Source organism: Eleutherodactylus coqui, chromosome 5 (assembly GCF_035609145.1).
Source record: "Eleutherodactylus coqui strain aEleCoq1 chromosome 5, aEleCoq1.hap1, whole genome shotgun sequence".
NCBI lineage: Eukaryota > Metazoa > Chordata > Amphibia > Anura > Eleutherodactylidae > Eleutherodactylus > Eleutherodactylus coqui.
In genome coordinates, this window is record NC_089841.1 from 268,365,974 (window position 1) to 268,376,358 (window position 10,385).

Sequence of the window (10,385 nt, forward strand, 5' to 3'; positions counted from 1 at the left end):
GCGTATGGTGAACAGTCAACAGCACTTGCCCACCATAGTCCCTGTGCCCCATGATGGCCCAGCTGACGCACGGAAAGACGCACCTCTTAAAGCAACAATGATGTCAACGCTTGAACAAGGACGGGTGGCTCCTTGGTTTTCTGTAGCTGCTGCATCATTTGTCCAATTTTGCATGATCTTTGCCGTAAAGCAACAGGGCAGAAGTAAATTTGCCACATCACACTTGCCTAGACCACTCTACTCATTTCAGGGATTGCAAATTGGCTACACTCAGCTCCCACTTGTTGGGAAGCATGAATATGTGCTTGTTGTTGTTGATTTCTTTTCAGGTTGGAGACCTACTCTGTTACCAAAGTAAATAAGCAGGTAACCGCACAGAAGCTCATGAATGAGGTAATCTGCAGATATGGGGTACCAGAAGTGATTGAGTCAACAAAGGTACACACTTCACAGGTGAAATAATGCAATACATCATGTCTGCTTTGGGTATATTCCAGGTTTTTCACACACCCTACCGTCCGCGGAGTAGGGGGAAAGTAGATCCAAAAGACAATAGAGGAAACGGGTAAATTTTGAATTGAGTGTCTTCCATTAGTTTTTCTTTTTCTTAGGAGGATACATGCCACAGTAGCAGAGTTTGGGGAATGATTTTCTTGTTAATTTTGTCATAGGCCTCTCCAAGGAATTGTTAGTAATGCATTCTGTAGTCTCTGCTTTTCTCCCAGGTCCTACAGATGAGTGTCACAATCTGAAACCAGGTGACAGGGTCTATGTGAAAAAGTTTGAGCGAGAAACCCGGTTTAAAGGTCCTTACCAGATGTTGTTCACCACCCCAACTGCAGTCAAGCTCGAAGGAAAGCCCACTGGGATCCACACTTCGCACTGAAAAAACTAATGATCCTGCATATCCTTTACATGCTATAATGTGGTACAATTCCTCTAACACACACTTTTGACTACTGTACACTAGCCCCCTGTTTCAGAACAAATTAATACAATACACTGATGTGAGAATCCAACACCGCATCGTGCTAAGAGAGAAGTTGACGCTCCAGGTGGTAACTTTTATCCACATGTACACATAGATACAATAGGAGTGCCAAGGGGGGTGCCAGATGAATTTAATTCTAGAGATCAGGTTAAAGCAGGTTTTGAGTCCTTATTTGCTTTTGTCACTGTTAATAATAATGTAGATTGGATGAATTATATCTATTACAATCAGCAGAGGTTTGTAAACTACACCAGAGATGCTTTACAAGGGTTAGCTGACCAGTTAGGGCCCACTGCATCCATGGCGTTCCAAAATAGAGTGGCCGTGGATATGATTTTAGCAGAAAGAGGTGGGGTATGTAATTTTCTGTATGTGTATTATCCCTTTGATCAAAAAGAGTATGAGTAAGGGACTGGATAATGTGACCAACGTTTCCCTTGTTTGAAAAAGATGAAGAGCCAGTTCCGATAATGCCAACCAGATACGTTACCAGAAGAATGGAGAGATAGACTAGTACTGCGCCTGCCTCAGTCTCATAAGATGGACTGTCAGTGGACTTCCCATTTGCCTAGGGAAAGTGCAGAAGACCTTAGGTTCCGGCGAGGGCACACCCTGTGGGGTGTTAACTTGTACAGATAGAGGGTGTGGATGCCCGTAAATAAGCCCAGGGAATCCATGGCCTCCTTCTGAGGTGAGGTAGGGATCCCTCCCTTTTAGGAGTAGGGACTTACGGGCAGTGGAGAAACCCTGACGCAAGGGAGAGACGACCGAGGAAGAGTGCAAAGTCTGATGCTTGATCTCCATATTAAGTTTTTTAGGGGGGTTTGTGAGGGTATATATATATATTGCCATATGTGTTTTTTATGCTTTTATACCTGTATGCAAGTTTTATTCAATTCCAAATGAGAGAAAAAACTTATATGTCGCCTTACATCAGATATTCCAAGGCTGAGAGAGACGTTCTAGAAATTCAGAGAAAACCACGGAACCAGACACAAGGACGCATGTACTTGGCCGTTTTCCCAGAAGTGCCGTATCAAGATGTTCAACCATGTACATAATTTTCACTGTCCTAGGCCAGAAATCCGGACTTCTTAGAATTGAGTGGGTGATTCTTTGCACTGGAGTTAATTGAATACGTGATTTTCTGTACATAAGCCAGAGGCGCCAGTATCAAGATAATGACTGTTGTATGACTTTCACTGTCTCAGTCCGCAAATCCGGACTGCCCATATATGGTTATGAGCCCATCACCCCCTGGTGGGGATGGGACAAAGGGTATAAGATCTCATGTAATCTGTAATAAAGCACGTCAACGTGGGCACAGCTGAGAGCCATGTCCCGTGTGAGAAACTATACCAGACCTCTGTGTGGTGTCTATTCTTACGGCCGGCAGCGGGGCAAGTGGGGTGGGCCCGATTGGTGCTGTACATAGAATTTTAACCCTGATAAAAGGAGAGACTATTAGTAATAGTGTCCCCTATATGAGCTCCAGTTGTAATAGTATTAGTACTGAGGCCACTGTGTGGGTCACTATTACTACTGAAGTCACAGTGATGGTCACTACTATTACCAATGTCACTGTGGGGGACACAATTATTGCCAAGGGCACTGTGGGGTGCAGCAGCACTTCTGAAGTCACTGTGGGGGTCACTATTATTACTGAGGGCCACTGTAGGGGTCGCTATTACAACTGAGGGCCACTGTGGAGGTCATTATTATTAATGAGGCCACTGCAGGGGTCAGAATTACTACTAAGGCCACTGTGTTGGTCAGCATTAGTACTGAGGCCACTATGGGGGTCACTATTACTACTGAGGCCTCTGTGTGGGGCACTATTACTACTAGGGCCACTGTAGGGGACACTATTGCTACTGAGGCCACTGTGGGGGACACTATTACTACTAAGACAACTGTGGAGAACACTATTACTACTGAGGTTCATTGTTGGGGTCAGCATTACTACTGAGGGCCACTGTGGGAGTCACTACTATTACTGAGGCCACTGTGGGGGACACTATTATCACTAAGTGCAACTGTGGAAGACACTATAACTACTAAGCCCACTGTGGGAGACACTATTAGTACTGAGGCCACTGTGGAGGACAATAAGAACTACTGAGGTCACTGTGGGGGTTACTGTTACTTTTGAGGCCACTGTGAAGGAAACTATTACTACGTTGACCACTGTGGGAGTCACTACTTCTACTGAGGATACTGTGGGAGGCACTATTACTACTGGGGATGATGTGGGGGACAGCACTACTACCGAGGCCACTGTGGTGTCAGTTTTAATACTGAGGCCAAGGTGGGGGACACTATTACTACTAAGGGCTACTGTAGGCTACACTATTATTACAGAGGCCTTTGTGAGAACACTATTACTACTGAGGCCACAGTGTGGGACTCTATCACTACTGAGGCCAAGGTGGGGAACACTATTACTATTAAGGCCACTATGGGGAACACTATTACTACTGAGGCCACTGTCGGGGTTGGCATTACAACTGAGGCCACTGTGGGGGTCTCTATTACTACTGGGACCACTATGGAGGACATTATTACTACTGAGGCCACTGTGTGATCTCTATTACTACTGGGGCCACTGTTTGGGACACTATTACTATTGAGGCCACTGTGGGGGACACTTTTACTACTGAGGCCACTGTGGGGGACACTATTACTACTGGGGCCACTGTGGGGGACACTATTACTACTGGGGACACTGTGGGACACTGTTGCTACTGAAGCCTCTGAGCGGGACACTATTACTACTGAGGCCACTGTGTGATCTCTATTACTACTGGGGCCACTGTTTGGGACACGATTACTATTGAGGCCACTGTGAGGGACACTTTTACTACTGAGGCCACTGTGGGGGACACTATTACTACTGAGGCCACTGTGAGAGTCACTGTTACTACTGAGGCCACTGTGGGGGGGAAGTATTACTACTGATGTCACAGTGGGGGACAGTATTACTACTGAGGTCACTGTGGTGGTCACTGTTACTTTTGAGGCCACTGTGAAGGAAACTATTACTACGTTGATCACTGTGGGAGTCACTACTTCTACTGAGGATACTGTGGGAGGCACTATTACTACTGGGGATGATGTGGGGGACAGCACTACTACCGAGGCCACTGTGGTGTCAGTTTTAATACTGAGGCCAAGGTGGGGGACACTATTACTACTAAGGGCTACTGTAGGCTACACTATTATTACAGAGGCCTTTGTGGGAACACTATTACTACTGAGGCCACAGTGTGGGACTCTATCACTACTGAGGCCAAGGTGGGGAACACTATTACTATTAAGGCCACTATGGGGAACACTATTACTACTGAGGCCACTGTCAGGGTTGGCATTACAACTGAGGCCACTGTGGGGGTCTCTATTACTACTGGGGCCACTATGGAGGACATTATTACTACTGAGGCCACTGTGTGATCTCTATTACTACTGGGGCCACTGTTTGGGACACTATTATTATTGAGGCCACTGTGTGGGACACTTTTACTACTGAGGCCACTGTGGGGGACACTATTACTACTGAGGCCACTGTGGGAATCACTATTACTACTGAGGCCACTGTGGGCGACACTATTACTACTGGGGCCACTATGGGAGTCACTATTTCCACTGAGGCCTCTGTAGAGGACACTTTTACTACTGAGGCCACTGTGCACCACACTATTCGAATGATGCCACTGTCAGGAACAGTAATACTTTTGAGGACACTGTGGCGGTCACTGTTATTTCTGAGACCACTGTGGAGGACACTATTACTACTAGGGCCACTCCGGGGGACACTATTAGTACTGAAGCCACTGTGGAGGACACTATTACTACTGAGGCCAGTGTGGGAGTCACTGTTACTACTGAGGCCACTGTGGGGGACACCATTACTACTGAGGCCACTGTGGGGGACACCATTACTACTGAGGCTTCTGTGGGGGACAGTATTACTACTAAGGTAACTGTGGTGGTGACTGTTACTTCTGAAGCCACTGCGGGGGACACTATTACTTCTGACACCACTGTAGGGGTCTCTATTAATACTGGGGCCACTATGGAGAACATTATTACTACTGAGTAAAAGAAATGAAAAAGGAGGCTGGTGGAATATTTCTGGAGTACAAAGTGTTTCCAATGATTGAGTATTTTGAATGGTGGAGGTGCTCCCAACGAGATGACGCTCCACCAGGGTGGGCGTGAGTGTAGCAAAAAGGATATAGAAAAATACTGGTATGGAGGCGCAACCCTCTAAGCTACTAGAAGATGAAGATAAAGGTCCAATAGGTGATGGTGAAAGCACTTCTTTTTTATTATTTCACAAAATAAAAAAACAGCAATTGAAAACGCGTTTCGGGGACGAGCCCCTTAATCAGTTCGGATGGATAGGACAACAGGATGCCTGGGGGTGACACAATTCCAAAGGTATTTTGGAGGTCCTGTATGTGCAGGGGGACAGGGGGAGAAAAATGCTAAAGCCACTGGGATTGTCCTGGGGGAGGTATAGGGTATGCCCACAGCTGCTGATTGGCTGGGCTCCTGTCTCGGCTAGCCGCTTTCTTCGCTGTCGTCCTTCTGATGTGTAAGCTCCCTGATGCACTCCAAGCGGTGTGCTTGCTAGCGGCGCTGTCGGCCTTCTAGGGGAGGAATGACAATGTGTGTGTGTATGTATGTGTATATATATATATATATATATATATATATATATATATATAAACACGAAAGCCCTCACTGACTCACTCACTGACTGACTCGCCAAACGTTCTCCAACTTGCCGATGTCCTAGAAACATGAAATTTGGCACAAGCATAGATTATCTCTAAAATAGGAAAAGTAATTCGGTCCCAACTCGATTATTCAATTCTATGCGCAAAAGAATTGGCGTCAAAATTTTACGTACATAATCTAAATCTCTCACTTTCCAATGTCATAGAAACATGAAATTTGGCACAAGCATTGAATATGTCATAAATAGGAAAAGCTAATGAGTCCCAACTCGATTATTCAATTCTAAGCGCAAAAGAATTAGCATCCAAATTTTATGTACGGAATCTAATTCTCTCCCTTCCTGATGTCATTTTATATGAAGGAAACGTCGCATGGTTACCTCCACGTGGTGTTTCCTGGGTAACGCAGAGAACTATGCAAAATGGTGAACATATTTTTTTCCTCGGTATCTCTAAAGTAACCACGACTTCATAAGATTTTCCGTGTGAACACCAGATAAACACCAGTACCAAATTAACTCGGACGAAGCCGGGTATATCAGCTAGTGTATGTATACATATATATATATATATATATACACACACACATACACTCCTTCTAGGGGAGGGATGTTACTGACAGCGTGTATATATATATTCCTTATAGGGGAAGGATGTTACGACAATGAGTGTATGTTTGTGTATACTGCTTCTAGAGAAGGGATGCTACTTACAATGAGTGTGTATATGTACTCCTAGGTGGGATGTTATTGACTGTGTGTGACTATATATATATACACATATTCCTTCTATAGGATGGATGCTACTGATGAGTCGATATATCTATATGTACTATATATATATATATATATATATATATATATATATATATATATATATATATATATATATACTCCTTCTAGGGGAGGCATGTTACTGACAATGTGTGTGCATATCTCCTCCTGAAGGATAGAGGGGGACTGACAGTGACTGTATACAAATATATATATATCCTCCTGAAGGATGGAGGGAGGGGGGGATGTTACTGCAGTGACCGTATACATATATCTTCCCTCTGGGGGGTGGGGTGTTACTGACAGTGACTGTATACATATATATATATATCCTCCTGAAGGATGGAGGGGGTGGTGTGTTACTGACAGTGACTATATATATATATACTCCCTCTGTGTGTGTGTGTGGGGGGGGGAGGATGTTACTGACAGTGACTATATATATATATATATATATATATATATACACTCCCTCTGTGTGTCTGTGGGGGGGGGATGTTACTGACAGTGACATATATATATATATATATATATACACTCCCTCTGTGTGTTGGGGGGGGATATTACTGACAGTGACATATATATATATACACTCCCTCTGTGTGTGGGGGGGGGAGTATGTTACTGACAGTGACATATATATATATATATACACACCCTCTGTGTGTGTGTGGGGGGGGGGAGGATGTTACTGACAGTGACATATATATATATATATATATATATATATATATATACACTCCCTCTGTGTGTGTGTGTGGGGGGGGGAGGATGTTACTGACAGTGACATATATATATATATATATACACTCCCTCTGTGTGTGTGTGTGGGGGGGGGAGGATGTTACTGACAGTGACATATATATATATAGACTCCCTCTGTGTGTGTGTGTGGGGGGGGGGGAGGATGTTACTGACAGTGACTATATATATATATACACTCCCTCTGTGTGTGTGTGTGTGGGGGGGAGGATGTTACTGACAGTGACATATATATATATATATATATATATATATATATATATATATATATATATATATATATATATATATATACACTCCCTCTGTGTGTGTGTGTGGGGGGGGAGGATGTTACTGACAGTGACATATATATATATATACTCCCTCTGTGTGTGTGTGGGGGGGGGGGGGGAGGATGTTACTGACAGTGACATATATATATATATATATATATATATATATACACTCCCTCTGTGTGTGGGGGGGGGGAGGATGTTACTGACAGTGACATATATATATATACACTCCCTCTGTGTGTGTGGGGGGGGGGAGGATGTTACTGACAGTGACATATATATATATACTCCCTCTGTGTGTGGGGGGGGGGGGAGGATGTTACTGACAGTGACATATATATATATATATATACACTCCCTCTGTGTGTGTGTGGGGGGGGGAGGATGTTACTGACAGTGACATATATATATATAGACTCCCTCTGTGTGTGTGTGTGGGGGGGGGAGGATGTTACTGACAGTGACTATATATATATATACACTCCCTCTGTGTGTGTGTGTGGGGGGGGAGGATGTTACTGACAGTGACATATATATATATATATATATATATATATATATACACTCCCTCTGTGTGTGTGTGTGGGGGGGGAGGATGTTACTGACAGTGACATATATATATATATACTCCCTCTGTGTGTGTGTGGGGGGGGGGGAGGATGTTACTGACAGTGACATATATATATATATATATATATATATATACACTCCCTCTGTGTGTGGGGGGGGGAGGATGTTACTGACAGTGACATATATATATATACACTCCCTCTGTGTGTGTCTGGGGGGGGGGGGGGAGGATGTTACTGACAGTGACTATATATATATACACTCCCTCTGTGTGTGTGTGGGGGGGGGGAGGATGTTACTGACAGTGACATATATATATATACACTCCCTCTGTGTGTGTGTGTGGGGGGGGGGGGATATTACTGACAGTGACATATATATATATATATATACACTCCCTCTGTGTGTGTGGGGGGGGGGGGGAGGATGTTACTGACAGTGACATATATATATATACTCCCTCTGTGTGTGTGTGTGGGGGAGGATGTTACTGACAGTGACATATATATATATATATATACACCCCCTCTGTATGTGGGGGGGGGGATGTTACTGACAGCGATATATATATATATATATATATATACACCCCCTCTGTATGTGGGGGGGGGATGTTACTGACAGTGACATATATATATATATATATATATATATATACACTCTCTCTGTGTGGGGGGGGGGGGAGGATGTTACTGACAGTGACATATATATATATATATATACACTCCCTCTGTGTGTGTGTGTGGGGGGGGGAGGATGTTACTGACAGTGACATATATATATATACACTCCCTCTGTGTGTGTGTGTGGGGGGGGGGGAGGATGTTACTGACAGTGACTATATATATATACACTCTCTCTGTATGGGGGGGGAGGATGTTACTGACAGTGACTATATATATACATATATACTCCCTCTGTGTGTGTGTGTATGTGGGGGGAGATGTTCCTGTGGGTTCTGACCACTTGGTACATTATCTTTCATAGTCCGAGTGACTGAAGACCACCCATCCGCGGGGTCCCCCTCCTCATCAGTCCGCATTGGTCTGCAGCCCCCCGAGGGCCGCTCTTACGGACCCCCTGGGGGGCTTCCATCCAGAGCGCCATAATCTGAGGCCTGTCCACAGAACGCGGTGAAGATGGCGGCACAACAAGCGCCATAACTGGAGGCCGGCAGGATGAAGTGCGAGGCGCTGCGGACGGAGGGGATGGTGAAGACCCCACTAGAATAAGCCTCTCCATATGGAGACCCCAAACCAACAATCTCATATTGATGGAGTATATATTAGAAGATGAAGCCCGGGCGGCAGAGCGGACAACAGGGGGCGCTCAGCGGTCCACCGCAAGTCACAGCGCTTCACCAGGCTGGGCGGCGCTTTCTTATGACGTCAGAACATTTGCATAATTCTAGCTCCCATGATGCACTGCGGGAGGCGCCGCGCTCCTTGTTCTTGGAATTAAAAGTGAATTTTCTGACAAAAAGATGTCAGATGTGACTGAGAATCCCATAAAGAGTCACAGACTACGGAGCCAGACCGACATTGTGACCGACCTCACTATGAGTTTAAAGTTCTCTGCCTTATGGACCTTATATACCACCAGCGCCCCCTGCAGGATCGTGCTCGCTTCGGCAGCACATATACTAAAATTGGAACGATACAGAGAAGATTAGCATGGCCCCTGCGCAAGGATGACACGCAAATTCGTGAAGCGTTCCATATTTTACAACTTGTTCTCTTGTTGTTTCCTTTTTGGATCTTCAGTGATGTCCAGAAACGTCCTGCGTGACAGAATACTTAACAGCCGGGCGGCAGAATACGTCCTCCGCTGGAGCACTCACAAGAACGTGCGGTTACAGCGTATTACACGAGTTTTGTACCGGTCTGCCACGGGCGGCCATGTTGCCACTCACACATATTGCGCCAAATACGTGCTCAATAAAGATCGCAGCATGTTCTATCTTGGTGGGCATTACGCACGCTTACACACAGCGAGAACGAGATGTCACTGCATGCTTGCTGTGCGAGGGGCAACCATCTCCTGCAGGCGGCACGCTGCCAATTACACCCACGTGAAGCCGCCCTTAGACGTGCAGAATGCCAGGACAGCGAATCCCACAATGCTGCTGCGGAATATGCCGTCCGTGTGAAGCCCCCCGCGGCGGTTCAGTTTATGTCACTTTCATCTAGCCGGTAATGGAAAGCTGAGACCCCCAACTGGCTGTAAGCTGGCATGTTTGGCGCCTGGCAGAGGGGGCAGCTCCGCTGCGGCT

The 10,385-nt window shown here is 45.4% G+C and overlaps 1 non-coding gene across 1 annotated transcript; it reads left to right on the forward strand.

Annotated features, from left to right (window-relative positions):
- The first annotated feature begins 9,731 nt into the window (after positions 1 to 9,731).
- On the forward strand, positions 9,732 to 9,838 carry LOC136630954 (U6 spliceosomal RNA). The gene has a single exon (XR_010792959.1). It is a non-coding gene; the product is annotated as a U6 spliceosomal RNA (small nuclear RNA).
- Positions 9,839 to 10,385: the final 547 nt, after the last annotated feature.